Source organism: Dipodomys merriami, unplaced genomic scaffold, assembly GCF_024711535.1.
Source record: "Dipodomys merriami isolate MVZ:Mamm:240054 unplaced genomic scaffold, mDipMer1.0.p SCAF_7, whole genome shotgun sequence".
Classification (NCBI taxonomy): Eukaryota; Metazoa; Chordata; class Mammalia; order Rodentia; family Heteromyidae; genus Dipodomys; species Dipodomys merriami.
The window spans coordinates 35,360,277-35,377,409 of NW_027206290.1; the positions used below are offsets into that span (position 1 = coordinate 35,360,277).

The 17,133-nt window shown below is 37.0% G+C and overlaps 1 pseudogene; it reads right to left on the reverse strand.

The window, feature by feature from the left end:
• Positions 1-7,053: 7,053 nt before the first annotated feature.
• The window catches only part of LOC138816534 (guanylate-binding protein 7-like), a 55,021-nt pseudogene continuing 44,941 nt past the window's right edge, over positions 7,054-17,133 (reverse strand).

Genomic DNA, 17,133 nt, shown 5'->3' on the forward strand with positions numbered 1-17,133 from the left:
TGAAGCCCTAGAGTTTTTCCTTTTTCTTCCTGTAATATTTTCAGGGTGTCTGCTTTGACTTGAGGCCTTTGGTCCATTTGGAGTTGATTCTGGTGCAGGGTGATATATATGGATCTAGTTTTAGTTTTCTACAAGTGTTTAACCAATTTTGCCAGCACTGTTTACTGTCCTCCTTCCATTCAATTTTTTTAGCTCCCTTGTCAAAGATTAGGTGGCTTCCGTCCTATTCCATTGATCCTCAGGTCTGTACTTGTGCCAGTACCAAGCTGTTTGGATTACTATGGCTTTGTAGTAGAGTATGAAGTTTGGTATTGATATTCCTTCAGTGCTGTTCTTTTTACTAAGGATTGTTTTTGCTATTCGGGGTCTTTTATTATTCCATGTGAATTTTTGGATTGCTTCTTCTATTGCATTGAAGAATGAGGTTGGAATGTTCATGGGTAATGCATTGCATTTGTAGATAGCCTTTGGCAGTATTGCCATTTTCACGATGTTAATCCTCCCAATCCAGAAGCATGGGAGGTTTTTCCACCTCCTTAATTCTGCTTTAATTTCCTTTTTCAGGTTTTTAAAGTTTTCATCATAGAGGTCCTTCACCTCTTTTGTTAAGTTAACTCCTAAGTATTTTATTTTTTTGTTGGGCTATTTCAAAAGGGGTTGTTTTCCTAATTTCAGCCGCGCTCCTCTCATTATTGTCATACAGGAAAGCCATTGATTTCTTTTTTTCTTTTTCTTTTTTTTTAGCCATTGATTTCTGAGGGTTAATTTTATACCCTGGTAGTTTGCCAAAATTTCTGATCAGCTCAAGTAACTTGGGAGTGGAGTCCATGGGGTTTTTTAAATACAATATCATGTCATCTGAAAAGAGGGGAGTTTTACTTCATCCTTCCATATTTGGATGCCTTTTATGTTTGCACCTTGTCTTATTGCTGTAGCTAGGCATTCTAATACTAGGTTGAAAAAGAGTAAAGAGTGTGAACACCCTTGTGTCATTCCTGAATTTAGAGGAAATGGTATTAACTTTTTGCCATTAAGTATATTGCTGGCTATAGGTTTGTCATTTATAGCCTTTATTATATTGAGGAATGTTCCATGAATTCCTAGATTTTCCAGAGCCTTCACCATAAAGGGGTGTTGGTCTTGTCAAATGTTTTTTCCTACATCTATTGAGATAAACTTGTGGTTCTTATCCTTGCTCTTGTTGATGTGATGAATCATACTAATTGTTTTTAGTATATTGAACCAGCTTTGTGTCCCTGAAATGAATCCTGTTTGATCATGGTGTATGATTCTTTTGATGAGTTGTTGAAGTCGATTTACCAAGATTTTGTTGAGAAGTTTTACATCGATATTCATCAAAGAAATGGATCTAAGATGGGAAAAGATGGGAAGGGGAAACAAAGGAACAGGTAACAATGCTTGATAAGAAATGTACTCATTACCTTGCCCATGTGATTGTAACCCCTCTGTATGGTATTTTTACAATTTTAAAAAATGGATCTATAATTCTCTTTCTTTGATGAGTCCCTGCCTGGAGATGGGATGAAGGTTATGCTGGTTTCATACAAAGAGTGTGGTAGTGAATTTTGGCTTTCAGTTTCATTAAAGAGATGGTGGAATACTGGTGTGAGTTCTGCTTTAAAAGCCTCTAGAATTCAGCTGTAAATCCATCTGGTCTTTTCTTGGGTGGGAGGTCTTTTATTGCTGCTTCTATTTCGATGCTTGATATGAGTCTCTTAGGTTGTTTTAAATCATCTTGGTTTAGTTTGGGCATGTCAATATTTGCTAGAAATTTGTCCTTATCTTTCAGGTTCTCAGATCTATTAGTGGAAAGGTTTGAGAAGTATCCCCTTATTATATTCTGAATCTTGGCTGTTTCTGTGTTGATGTTTCCATTCTCATCTCTGAGTTTATTTGGATGTGTTGTCTTTTTATTCTCATAAGATTTGCTAAGGGCCTGTCAATTTTATTAATTTTTTTTGAAGAACCACCGCTTTGTTTTGTTAATTCTTTCTTTAGTATTTTTGGAGTCTATTTAATTTAATTTGGATTTAATTTTAATTATTTGTTTCCATCTACTGTATTGGGGTTTAGCTTGTTGTTCTTTTTCAAGGAGCTTTCGATGCCTCATTGAGTTGTTGGTTTCAGATCTTTCCAATTTCTTGATGTAGGAACTCAGAGCTATAAACTTGCCTCTGAGTACTGCCTTTGCTGTGTCCCAGAGGAGCTGGTAATTTGTTGAATATCATGAACATTTTAATTTCCTTTCTAATCTCTTCCACCACCCACTCCTGGTTCAAGAGTGTGTTGTTCAGCCTCCATGTGTTACAGGATTTTCTTTGGTGGCTTTTGGTGTTGAATTCTAATTTAACTCCCTTGTGGTCTGAGGGAATGTAGGGTATCATTTCGATGTTTCTGAATTTGGACAGATTTGCTTTGTGACCTAGAATGTGGTCTATTTTGGAGAATGTTCCATGTGCTGCTGAGAAGATGGTGTTATCTGATGCTGTTGGGTTAGATATTTGGTAGATGTCCGTTAAGTCTATTTTATTTATGCAGATTTTGAAATCCAAGTTTTCTCTTTTGAGCTTTTGCTGGGTTAATCTATCTGGTGGGGATAGTGGTGTATAGTGTTGTATTAAAGTCCCCCACGATTAATGTCTTTGGATCGAAGTGATATTTGAGGGAAAGTAGTGTTTCTTGTTTATGTGGAGATGGTGTTGGGATTTGTCGGTTGGCCATATTACTTGTATTTCTGTGGTTAGTTCTACCCATTTGGAGAGAACAATCACAGTGGTGCAACAGTAGTACAGTGTTTTTTTTGGGGGGAGGGGGCCAGAGCCAACCCGGTGTCATGTAGATGTATAGATCTTAGGGTTTCAAAATTATGTGTAGGTATTTTCCTATTTAGCTCTCCTTTTCTTTTCTTGGTGAGGGAGATAGTGGTTTTGGGGTCTAGATTATGTATAGTTGCAACTTTTGAGACAACCTGGGTCTGGCTGATAAGTAGTCTGCTCCTTAGAGTTAACAAGATGGGCCCCTTGTACTCAAAATAGTCTAATGGAACCAATTTTGTGGTCAACTATAGAACCAACTGTAAGTTGGTTCAGATATAAACCGTTAGGAATCAATGGGCTGTAGCAGATGGAGAAATGAAGAATTAAGATTGGAGAGATATGAATTTAAATTCAGAAGAGAACTTGGGTAAAATGATAGTAGAGGGGTAAGAAAAGATTAGGGGATCGGTATATGTAGTAGGAGAATATAGACCATGTTACTGAGTATAAGTGGTGGAAATGAATTCGAAGAAAGGTTATGTAGGGAGTAGATTAAAGATACAAATGAAGTTAAGAAAAAGAAGTTATATATTAATGTATTTGGGAGACTTGCTGAGATGAGAGAAAGATTACTCAGATATTATTGGAGAATAGCTGAATCTAAGTTAACTCCTGTAACTATTGTTTACACACATAGAAGGAGACCTTACTTTGTGTATAGAACTAGGCAGGGTAGCTCTGATGGTGTATAGTATAATGTGGAGAGAAAGGAGAAGTGGAGAGTGAAAGGAAAAGAAAGAAGGGGGAAAAACTTACAAATTAGGAGATTGGAAAGTAGAAGAGAAAAAAATAATAATGACAAATAAAAGCTTTAAGTGGAATAGCAAATTCTAAATCACAATACACATTAACACATAGAAATAAAAACAAACAAACATGGCTGGGAAGGTGACTCAGTGGTAGTGTTTGCCTCACATGCATGAGGCCCTGAGTTTGATTCCTCAGCATCCATAAGCAGAAAAAAAGCCAGAAATGGTGCTGTGGCTCAAGTGGTAGGGCACAAGCCTTGAGATGAAGAGCTGAGGTACAGTGTCCAGGCCAAGTGTTCCGCCCCCACAACAGACAAAAAAAAAACCTAACAAAACTAAACACAAACAAGAATAAAAAATTAAAGATTGTATTTTTTGGTTCTTTGGGGGAGTTTAGTCTTCCAGTAGTCCTCCGAGCAGATTTCTGATGGAGCCTTGTATGCCTTGCTGTAGTCCACCTTCCTCGTGGCTTGGTTGGGAGCAGATGGCCTTTTGATGGGGGAGGCTTCCCTGCTATATACAGTCCCCTCTCAAGCCTGGTGGGAGAGAGTTTTGGGGGTTTCAGGTTTTTAGGCTGCTATCATAGGCCTGGAGCTGTATTCCCAGGCTTTCCCTGGTAGCCACAGGAACATTAGGAACAGAAGTTATGTCCATGTTCTGTTCTGGTATGATCCCTGCTTTTTGGAAGGGGGCTTGGGTCAGAGGGCTTTGGAATCCCACAGGGAATTGCCTTCCAGGGAGTGGACCCAGTTGGGTTAATCACAAGGTCTGTAGCTGCTGGTGTGCTGGACCCAGAGCCTGTGCTGTGGTGGGTTGGATGGAGTTCACAGGTTCTCATTCAGAGGGTCTGGGTGTTGGCAGGTGCAGGTGGGTGGGGGGTTCTGCTGATGCTGAAGGGTTTCCTCTGTGACAACATGGTGAGTCTTGGCACTGGGAAGAGCAGGTGGAGGTTCATGCAGCGCACTGGTGTGGACTGCGGGAGTGGGGGAGGTGGTGGCATGCTGGTCTGCAGCAGTGGCAGCTGGAGGTGGCAGGTGGCAGACAGCCTTGGGTGTGGCCGCCTGGGGCTGCTAGGTGCATTTGCAGAGATGAGTGTAGCAGTTTTGAGGTACCTCAGCTGTGAGTGCCTGGGATCTCTCTATGGTTGTCTCTTATGTCAAGTTCCTTTCTGGCTTTTCAGTGAGTACTTGCCTCAAAAAGTTATCTAGAATAACTAGTGTATTTGTTCTGAATACTATCTAGTCATGAAAAATAAATGGTAAGCAGGACCAAATACATGGGATGAGGAGATAGCAGGAGAGATAGCAAGACATGTGTAGTATCATTTTTATAGTTCCAAGAAAGGATTAGTGATACCATAGTTCAAGGAGAACATAAAAAGGAACATACTCTGGAAAAGACACAATTTAGATATGAAAACTGGGCTGTTTATAGAAGTCGATAGACTGTGTGAAAAATCCTAGAATCCAAAAATAACATATATAACTGACACAAGTTTAGTTCATCAAAGTCCGCAGCAAAACAGCTGAGAGGGATCCAAAATCTCTGAGTTGGACCTGAAGAGAATGTTTTCTTCCAATTCACTAACTTTATACAAATGATGTTGGAATTTCAAAACCATTTGTAGTCATCATCCCAGGCTTTATAGAGAATACGTATGGAAAGAAAGATCAGGATGCAGACCTGTGCTTCTTCGGTTGTTGTGATAGCCACACTCTTCCTGTTGAACTGACTGGTGCCATTTTCCACAGCATTAATAGTCTATCCTGTAGAGGGATTATTTCTAGCCTGCAAATGTTTGCTACTTTTTGTTTTCTGTTCTATTCCTTATTTCTTTTTGACTAAGCAGTAAGATTAAATCAAAACTAAATCTGATATTCCTGACTGATCTATAGTGGGCACTGGCATCTCAGAAATTTGTTTTGCACAAATTTGCAATGAAGCTTCAATTCCTTTTTACATATTTGCTCCATTATTTCAAGGTGGATGTTGTTTATAGCACTGATTTTTAAAGTTAATAACCTTATTTTATTATCTAGTGACATAGCTGTCTAGATTTCTTTTTTCAAGGTGCTCCATAGTGTGGTTATTTGTAGACACACACACACACACACACACACACAAACACACACACACACATATATGGAGAGAGAGAGAGAGAGAGAGAGAGAGAGAGAGAGAGAGAGAGAGAGAGAGAGAGAGAGAGAGAGAGAGAGAGAGAGAGAGAGATTTTTATATTTGTTTTGGACAAATTAAATTTGAAATTCATTGCATGAATGATTCTACAATACCTGTACTCCTAGATTTTTTTTTACTCCTATGGAAATATTCAGAGGCTGGTGCCACTATGCTGTTTATGGGTTGGACTCTAGAATATGGTTGGAGATTTTGCTCTTTAATTGATCCATCTTTTCATTTTCTAGAATTTCCTTGGTTGCTTTGTTCATACTTTTTCTTTTTATTATTAAGTTTAAGTAGTTGTACAAAGGAGCAGTTTCTGAACAAAATATATCTTGATCAATGACACTCTCCTTTTTCTTATCCTTTTCTCATCCTCCTTTTTTTTATCCCCCCTTCCCTTATTCTTTTTTAATTTTGTGGTTATACATTACATTATTGACTGCATTCTCCCTTTCTGCTCCTGTTCATTAATCTACCCCACGTCCCCTTCACCTCACCTCTTTTGAGTACACAATTCTTGGTGTTTTACCTTGCTGAACTTTGGTTTTTGCCTCTCAAGGGAATTTTAATATTGTAATCTGACATATAAATATTAAAATATACTTCCTGAAAATTTGTGTTACATATTTCTTTGAATCACAGTATATTGACATATTGCCTTAGGAATCACGTACATTTTGATCCTATCAATCTAAAATTTATAGCTTAGTAATAATTTAAAGAGTTTTCTGATTTTTATTCTACAGTACTTCATGGACCTTTTTAGGAACAACTTTTTACTTAAAAATTTTTATTATCATTCATTAATTTTGATATATTACATAGATTAATATTTTCTTTCAGTATGTTTTCTAATCAGCTTATTTGTTACACTAATATGACTGATATTAAGTTCAGGTTTTGTACAGCAGGCCGTGATATATTCAAGTTACTTTTTTTTCATTTCCACTGAGATAATTAATAGCGTATATATTTTTGTTTTTAATAGTTATAAACTGAATTTTTATTGTTCTTATTAAGGAACTGCACAAATGTGTTAGAGTTCCATAACTCAGGTTATGAGTACAATGGTTCTTGGGTAATGTTCCCCCTTCCTTCACTTTCCCCATATTTCTCCCCTGGTCCCTACCCACCATTACATTGTTCATTTTTAATATAATGTATGTTAAATATAATGACTGCATTTGCTCATCATCCCTCCATTCCTGTGTCCCCTTGTTCTTTTAACCTTTTTAAAAAATAGAATGATATCAACTTGAAAGTTAAGATTCAGTCAAAAGAATGGATTTCTTTATTAATTCTTAAAAGAAATCTGGAGTCAATTTCATTGTGTAGGGTACCCCTTTCAAAAAGGCTCCAACTAACTTAGCATGAAGATGTGGCGCTGATAAAAGAAGCACATCACCCAGTCCATCCAATAATTTTCCACCCCATAGCTTCTCTGTCTTGCTTGTTTCAATCTCCTTCTTCAGTTGATGTATTTCTGCACAAATATCTTCATATTTATTTTTAAATCCTTCTTTAAGCATTTCTTCTTGAATCTACAAAATGAAAAAGTAAACCTTGAAAATAAAACTTACTGAATATCAAGAGTTTTCCCTTAACAACCCTTGGAGCTAAGGATGTCCCTGTCTCTCTCTTTGTCTCTGTCTCCCTTTCCCCACAATCCAGGACCACAATGTTCTTTGACACAGTTGTCTAATGTTTCCTCCTGATTCATGGGTAGTAAGAACATATGTGCTCCTAGTTCCCTGCAATTCTCTCAAGAAGGTGGGAGGAGCTGGCAAAGGCAGGCTCACAAGTATCCTTGTGATATATCCCAGGCCCCATCAGACTCACCTTCAGCTTGTGTTCCAGCTTCTTTTCCTGATCTCTGATCAGATTCTCTCTTTCCCTTTCCATCTTCTCCTGTAGTTGGGCCATATTTTCCTTGTAGCTTTCTCTTGGGCCTCCATCTTTTGCTGCTGGTCCTTCTGTTCCTGTCTTAGCACCTCCTTCTCCTTCTCAGCTGCTTCCTTTGCAGCCCGCTCAGCTATTCCACATTGGTTTTAGAGAAGAAAAACAACAAGAATCAAGGCTTAATGCTACCCACTGGGATCAGAACCCAAACTGTCTCTGAATTTTTCCAGCGATCAAACCCAGGCACCTGTGAGAATGACATGGAAATGTACTGCCACACTGGCTCTGACTAGACCTGACCTCTTATTTTTCAGATTATCATCTTGTACATTCCAGTGTAGAACAGGAAGCTCCTTTCATAAAGATCTTCATGTCCATCAGTTAAGGTTTTCAGGAACCAACCCCCTCTTCTGAAAGCGTTACCTTCCCCAGTACCTTCTCTGGCCTTCTCTCCATCAGTGAGAGCTTTGTGTGACTGTAGGATCAATTTTTCTATAGCATCCTGGGACTGCAGGAATGTCTGGAGAACCTCATTTGCCTAGGAGACCAATAAACAAGTGGACTATGTCAAACAACAAGAGTCTATTCTCTTGTTGCAAAAATTATTTCCCTCTAAATCCTGTAAAATTTCAATTGTCTTCAAGATTCTTCTGTGTCTGTTCCTTCTTGAACCATAAGAGCAAAGCCAATCTCTCTTGTAATGCTTAGAAACACTTTTAGCAGCCTCTGCCCTACTCTCCTACTTGGACTAATGGCCTGGCTGTTCTTCCTGATCTTTGTGCTCAAGACTAGCACTCTACCATTTTTAATGCCAATTCTGGCTTCTGGTGGTTAATTGGAGATAACAGTACCACATATTTTCCTGGTGGCTATGAACTGCAATCCTCAGATCTCAGCCTGCTGAGATTATATACATACATACATATATGTAAGTATGTATATATATATATGTATATATGTATGTATGTGTGTGTGAATACTTGCTAGGATTATAGGCATGAGACACCAGCAACCAGATTCAAGCCTTTTTTTTCCTTTGCAACAGAGAAATCTATTGCTAATCCAGGATATCAATGAGATTTACATGTACCTAAAGTGTATACTCTCTAGTGTATACTCTCTATCTGGGCACTGGTGGCTCATGCCTACAAATCATAACTAGTGAGATATTGAGATACAGGAGATCCTCATTTGAAACAAGTCCAGAGAGAAAAATCCATGAGTCACTATCTCCAAAATCACCAGCAGAGAGCCTAACTAAAAGCGTGGGTCCAATGACAGCACACTACCTGAGCAAGTAGGAATCCCTAGGTTCAAAACATACTACCACAAAAATAAAAATATATCCCTACATTCTATTCTTCTACCAAGATTCTTGTATTCTTTTATTTAAAATACAAGGAATCATCTGATAATTCATCTTGACCTTCATTCTGCTCTTAGAGAAATCTTTCCTGAGCTAACTCCAGAGTTCTGTAATGCTATCCTATGAACTGCATACCAGTTTTCCCGAGTACAGGCTCTAGGAATTTACAACTTATTGGCTTCCTTATGCCTCATATTTCTCAACTACAAAACTTGGATAACATTAGTAGTAATTTATAGGATATTTCTGAAATTTAAAGTATAGGTGTCAAAGTAGCCTGAAATTACAGGTTACTGAGTATTTATGATACAAATTAGGGGGTCAAAATTGAGACATAGTGGTGCATACTTCTAATCATAGAATTGTTAAGGCTGAAGTGGAAATGATATGAGTTGGAACCAGCCTTAACTACATGAAACACCATGAGTTAAATCAAACAAAAAGAAAAAGCCCCAAAATGAAACATAAAATATGATTTTGAATATGTGTGAGCATTATTAACACTAATATTATTACCATATTAATCCCACCATTATTTTTTACTTGGTGTTCATGCCAGCATGACATACCTTATCTTGTTAAATTCAATTTACCATTTGTAGATGAGGCAAGACTATCAGTTTCTTGTGAATAGAACAAAGGGTATCTTTAATTTTCATATCTCATTAACAATTAAGAAACGATTGCACGGTTTGATTTAAGAAAAAATCCTACTCTACTTGGAAGTTTCTGGTTTAAGAATAATTAATTGTGGATACAGAACGAAAAAAATGCAGATTTTCTTCTCACAAATGATTCTGTGTTCTTTATTTATGAGATTCCCATGCAGGTGCCAATGGCTCATGCCTGTAATCCTAGGTACTTAGGAGGCTGAAATCTGAGGATCACAGTTCAAAGCCAGCCAGGGCAGGAAAGTCCAGGAGACTCTTACCTCCAAACATCCACTAGAAAACTATAAGTGGCACTGTGTCTCAAGCAGTTGAGCACTTGCCTTGAGCTGAAGAGTGCAGGGACAGAGACCAAACCCAGGGTTCAAACCCCACAACTGACAATATATGAATATATAAATAAATAAACAAATACATAAATGAGATTCTCTGACTAACTGCAATTCATCCCCTTATTCCTCCCCTTTACCCCTTTCCTGGGAACTAGTTTGTAGTCCTGCTCAACCTTCTTCTTGCCTTCCAAGTAGAGATTATACCCTCCAGATATAGAGAAGGTGCCATTGGAATTGCTTTCCATAAAAGACTGGGAAATTTTCTTCAGCTCCTTCTGGCAGTATTTGCCAGATGCATCTTCATTCTGCAGGATGAAATCTTCCTTCTTTCTCTCTATGGTGTTCTGTTAAGATGATAGGAAGACAGTACAATAAAGGCATTAGAAAGAAATTCCATGGTGATCTTCATGGAAAAAGTAAGGTGACAGCCTCAGAGCACATGGGGACAGGGGACGGAGCCATTACCACTTCTGAAAATTGTCTGAGTAATATTGGTAAGTCCCTGAATATTCTGGGAGCCAGGCTCATTCTCTGTAAAATGATGAGATTTAATTACAAGCCCCACACAATTCTTTCAACAGCCCAGTGATGAACAACAATAAAGCCATAAAAGAAGCTATAGCAAGTGGAATGTGGCTAAAAGGAGAGTAAGCTCAGGATGTGTGTTGCAAGGATGAAAAGGAATGCATTAAAAATAGTTTGCAATATTTCTGAAGTTTCTCATATGTTCATGGTTTGGGAACCATTTGTTAATTCTTGCAGTGTGCACATCAGAGTGTGAAGTCCTTTTATCCTGACAGCAACTTGTTTGCAGTGGTTGAAGTTCTGACCTCATTTGGGTGCTCTGAGCAGAGCACTTGTTGACTTATCCAACATCCACACACTATACTTATGATAAACAGGATTGTATTTTATATAGATATATCAACTCTATGTTATAAGTATATGATTGCATATGACATACAGAACGGGTCATATGTATACAATGGTATGGAAAATTTATAAATGCACATGTGGTTTTTTAACTGCTGTCCCTGAGGCTTGAACTCAAGGCCTGAGCTATTCTTGAGCTTTTTGAAAAAGGCTAGCACCATTTGAGTCACAGCTCCACTTCTGGACTTTGGCTGTTTAATTGAAGACAAGAGTATCATGGGTTTTCCTACCCAGATTGGCTTTGAACCATGATCTCAGATCTCAGTCTTCTGAGTAGGTAGGATTACTGCATGAGCCACTGGTATCTGGGTTTTTTACTTGCCAACCATATTGTAATTTATTGTGCAACAATAAAAGATAAAATGTCTTGCACCCATCAGCCTGTAGGAATCCTCACACTCATAAAATTCCAGGCTCCTAAAAGTAACGATAGCAAATGATCCATAGGATTAAAATGATGAGCATAAGCATTGTCTCAAAAGGGAAAGACTTCAGGAAAGACAGACCAGGAGCACACATCGTACCATTAAATCCTTTTGAAACTCCCACTTGTCATCCTTGAATGATAACTCCATGAAGACTGCAATGGCTTCAATCTCACAGGCCGCATGCACATCCAACAGCTCCTGGAGGTCCTCAGTGGGGAGCTTCAATTGCTGAGCCATGTGCTGGCTGTAGTGGTCAGCTGCCTTCTGCACAGCTGCTGAGTTCTCACACTGGGCCAGGGTAGTCACAGCGTTCTGCAAACATGGCACTGCTCCACTGTTGATAGCACTGACATAAGTCTCCACCAGAGTCCCCAGTCCTGGATGTGCCCAATAATTTCAGGATAAACGTCAAGCTACACTTCTATTTTATTCTAAAATTAGCTTTCTGAAAAACATTAAGACTTTAAACAACTTTCACACTTTTTTTTTGGTGATATCATGCCTCAAACGCAGGGCCTCACGCTTACTAAGCAAATGCTATATAAATAAAACCACACTACCAACACTTTTTGCTTTTTTTCCAGTCCTGTGTCTTGAACTCAGGGCCTGGGTACTGTCCCTGAGCTCCTTTTGCTCAAGGCTAGCACTCTGCCTCTTGAGCCACAGTGCTACTTCTGCCTTTTCTGTTTATGTTGTACTGAAGAATCAAATCCAAGGCTTCATGCATGCTAGGCAAGCACTCTGCCACTACACCACATTCCTAGCCCCACTTTTGCTTCTGATATTATTTTAAGGATAGCATCCTTTGTATATACCTGTCCTATCATGAATTGTGAGCCTCCTTTTTATGCTTTCTACATATCTGTGTTAACAGACACAAGCCACCATGCCTAGTTACTGATTGAGGTAGCTTCTTGCTAATTTTTTGCCCTAGATAACCTTAATTTATTATCTTCCCAATCACTGAGTCCTGAGTAGCTGATATGAAATTCCTTTATCGTATTTGACAAAGTCTACTTCTTCTGGCAGCACTGTTTTTTCCTATTAATTTTTTTCTTTCAGGCTCTTAATTCACACATTATAATTTACATCACTAATAACCACCAATATGATAAATGAATTCTGTCTAGAGTATTCCATATAAAGTTAAGAAATAGCAGATTACACAGGCAAAATGAATGAAGGCTACAAATGAAATAAATTGTCTAACTATTGGGACCCAATTCTAAATAGGAATGAAAATCTTCATGTTAATTTAAGAAGAACATCATGGCAGAACTTAATATTATGTGTGCATGTTGTCCACATCCTGAAGCCACTTCTGAATTTAGAAATTAACTGAATTTCGATTTTAAACTCTTAATGATCCTATAGGTACTTGGCATCTTATATGATTCATCACTAGTTTAAATTCACAATATATTTTTCTATCCATACAGAACACTTTCCCAAGTGACTTAATCTAAAACACAGTAATTAATCTTTAGCATCAATCGGCTCTTATATGATCTGTGGAATAGTTTCTTAAGGTATATTCTCTCTTAATAAAGCTCCATGTAGACAGACAATAATTAGACAAGATCAAATTATATGAAGCGTGAACTACTATTTTTCTATACCCTTAGCAAATGCAAAAATGTAATCAAAGCATTACTTAAGGGGATTAAGAAGAGAGGTAAATCCAGGAGCAAAGAAGACTCATGTTTCCCAGTGACAATAATTCCCTCTCAAGTTCTTGGGTTTTGCATTGGCAAAGATGTAGGAGCAAAAGGTTTTGGATTGCACTTGGAAATTGTAATCCAGCTGGTCTTCTGACAAGTCTTCAATATGAATTAAGAGTTCCTTTTCTTTTGTAGGTCGATCAAAGACAAAACATTTGCGTTTTGGAAAGAAATGCCTAATGCACTCCCTAGGCAAGTTAGCATTTCGAATTTTCTGATTCTGGCCTGTAAAAAATAAAAGGAATACAGTGAAAGCAGGGGTTATACCATGGGGGAGGGACATACAAAGCAACAAAGAAATTATCTTATAAATATGTTAGAAACAATCACAAGAAAAAAAATTGAATCCTTATCTTGGGGTTCATTTTACCTAGCATCAACTTGTCTAATAGTTTCTGCTTACCTCAGACATATACTAGTCATTAGGGAGGAATGTGGGGGCAGGTGGGGAGAGGGGCAAGGATGAAAAGGGGTAACAAAGGAGGAGACAAAAATGCTTGAAAAGAAATGTACTCATTATCTTGCTCATGTAATTGTAATCCCTCTGTTTGGAATTTTCACAACAAAAAATAAAATAAAATGAAAAAAATAGATAATGGATATAAGAAACTGTCAGTCAAAAATGCAGTCATATATGAATAACACAGAGTAGCGAGCCCTAATTGTAACAGTTATAAATGAAAGTTGATCTCTAAGAAAAATTAAGATACTTGCCTATAGACAACACACAAATTCAATAACACATTTTGAGCATTGACAATAAAAAAATAAAAGGAAAAAATTGATCATTGGAAGGGCAGCCATCAGACAAGGGGCTGAGTATTTTCATTCCAGAGAATTTACATCACTGTCTCACAATCCTTAAAATGATATTTCATTGCAAACCAACGTTGTGCACAGAGGCAAAACCCAACAAGTAATTGAAGATTAGACATCTATCTGTCCACAAAAGGAAAAAAATTGATTAGTATCCCTAGTTCTGGCAAAACTCTCCTGAGTTAAGAATTTATCTCAGTGAAGCAAAATGGTAGAAGCAGTGTTCTGATTCTAGTGTATCTTTGCCAGAAATGAAATCTAAGACATAAAATAAAATTATATCTGCAAAGGTAAGATGCTACTGGAGAAAATGCTAGAAAGAAGATACATAATATTCAACTCAGAACAGAAAAGCTGTTAGAAATATACATACATACATACATATACACACACACACACACTCACAAGTATAAGTACATACCACAAATTGCTTAAAGACTATTTTCACTGTAAATTTTGAAGAGTAAAATTAACTTAGATGTATTATGGATATCTCTTCATTCTCTCAATTACTTTATGAGGTTTTACAGAGTCAATGTGAACAACTAGAGCATTGATCAATAAACATTTTGTTTTTTCCCATCCCCTCCCCAAATTAGAGAAGTGTACATACAAGATGCAGAGCACGGACATCAAATAAAGTGAGAACAGCGGTTGTATTATACTGTAGGGCAGTAACATGCAAAAACAAAAAACAAAAAATAAAAAATCACATGGTACATTATAAATACGTTAGAAACAATAGCAAGAAAATAAAAACCACTTTGTACAAGACACTATGTTGAAAAACAAACTTTACAATTTAGACGGGGTGGGGAAGTGGGGAGGTAGAGGAGTATAGTTGTGGTGGTGGGAGGGAAGAGATGGTAGGGGAAAAACAAAGGAGGAGGCAACAATGCTTGATAAGAAATCTACTCGTTATCTTGCCCATGTAATTGTAACTCCTCTGTATGGTATTTTCACAATAAAAGAATAAAAAATAAATTTAAAAAAACTTAATAGGAAGTAGAGCTGTGGCTTAAGTTTTAGAGCAGTCCACTTGAGCTGAAGAGCTCATGGACAGTGTCCGGGCCCAGAGTTCATGCCCCATGACCAACAAAAAAGAAACAAACAAAAAACCAAAACTTAATAAATGGACCTTTCAACATTATAGGATGGATTATAATAGGGATGATTTTTCATGGTGTTAATGGGCCTAAAATAATTTGATCCAGTATTTGTGCCCATTTTAGTGATTTTATATTCCACTTGAAGACTTTCAAATAATAACACTAGAACAAGCATAGAAGTCTCTGTGGGCTTACTAATTGTTCAGATGAAAAACCAAAACATTTTCCAAAACATATTTTGTGAATATTTTATTTGCATATGGTTCTGTTGATGAACTATTTCACAATAACATGTTATTTTAAATGTTCAGGTACAATATATTAGAAGGAAATGTTGGTTTTTATTTTGAAACTTCAAGTTTTATGACATATCATCTTTGAGAACTGATAGAATTCTATAAATCATTGGCTTACATGTAGTATTTCATAAAATGGTCTATTGAAGTATATTTAACTTTTTTAGATATGAGAATTGTTGTCATAAATGATACTAGAGGACTATAAAGTATAAAAAGATACTACATATTTTAAAATGTACATTTTAATAGAATAAAAATGTAGTTTTTTAAATGGAGTGATATTTTTTTTAAAAGGCAACTGATCAGTTGCCTTAGTATAATTAGTATCATACTGTAGCATAATCCAATCTCAAATAAGCATGCACATCCAATGCAGATTAAAAGGGCTTAGTATATACTATAACCCTACTGAATCCTTCCCCTTCCTGGGCCTCCCTCTGATACCTGGAATAAGCTTTAAGGCATTCTATAGATATTCATCCTCTGTGATGGGCTGGTCATCTAACTTCAGCTCCAGAATGAAATCCTGAACAACCCAAACAAAGTCTGGAAAGAAACTCACAAATTCATCAGAGTCATCCATTTCATCAGACTTCTTAGTGGACTTTGCCCTGATTAGCTCTGTTAGTTCAGTTACATAGCTGGGATCTTAGCTAAGGAATGAAAAGCACCATACATCATGAACAAGTTTCAGATCTCACCTACAAACCCATTGATAACATTCCATTTTGTGTATTGTACCCTTTCTCAACCAGGAAAACTGAGTCACTTAAAGAAACAGGGTTAGGTGCCATTTTCCTAAACTCAATACTAGATGACTATTGTTTTCCAGGAAGGATACTGCAGCTGATCCAGGGCTTCCTGGTTGATGGTTCCCATGGTGTTGTAGACAAAGGTGCTGCTGAGTAGAATGGACAAGGGAAAGATCCACGAGTCATTCTTAGGATCACACTAGAAAGCACATGAGAGCAAGGAACAGAGAAGTCTACTTGTTTCATTCTTTCATTTATTGTTCATTTAGGACTTCAATTCTAATAGAGAACACAAAGATCAATGTTTATGAAATTATCCTGTTTATACTTGCTTTTCATTAACAGTGACTCTCCTCAGGCCTTGGTTTCTTAGAGTGAATGATATTGTCATTGTGCATGAATATCCTCTTCAGCAACTATATGCAGTAGAATGCTACAATATTAAAAAAATCATATATATATATATATGTATATATATAGTATATAAATAAATATATATAGTATATAAATAAATGCAACATATATGCATCTATATGTATATATGCATCCAAGATGATCATCTATGCCAATAATACACTAAAATTTTATTGTGAGAGGTAAAATTGACCATTTTAGTATATAGGAAAAAATGCTTTGCAGCTTCACACATGTGAATATCTCACTGGAATAATAGCTGTTGTTTCAATCTGCTTCATTTATTAAAAAGCTGATAGAATGTGTAAGAAGAGATTAAAAGATCACACACATTGTAAAACCAATAGTAGACAAATGAGAAATATTATAAAGTGTAAGTCACGTGTCACATAGTCCTATCATTTGGCTGAAGCAGTGAGCCTGTGTAAAGGGCTGAAAGATAAAGCCAGAAACAAGATTAAGGATGAGATGGATCATGAAGTATAGAAAAATACAATTGTGTACTATTCAACTCCCACCAAATTACAGAGGAAGTGAGTAATTCTAGACAAAAGCAATTTATATTATGGTAATAGATTTAAAGTCCTCTTGGCCTCATAATTTAGTGCTGAGATGTCCATAACCCTAGA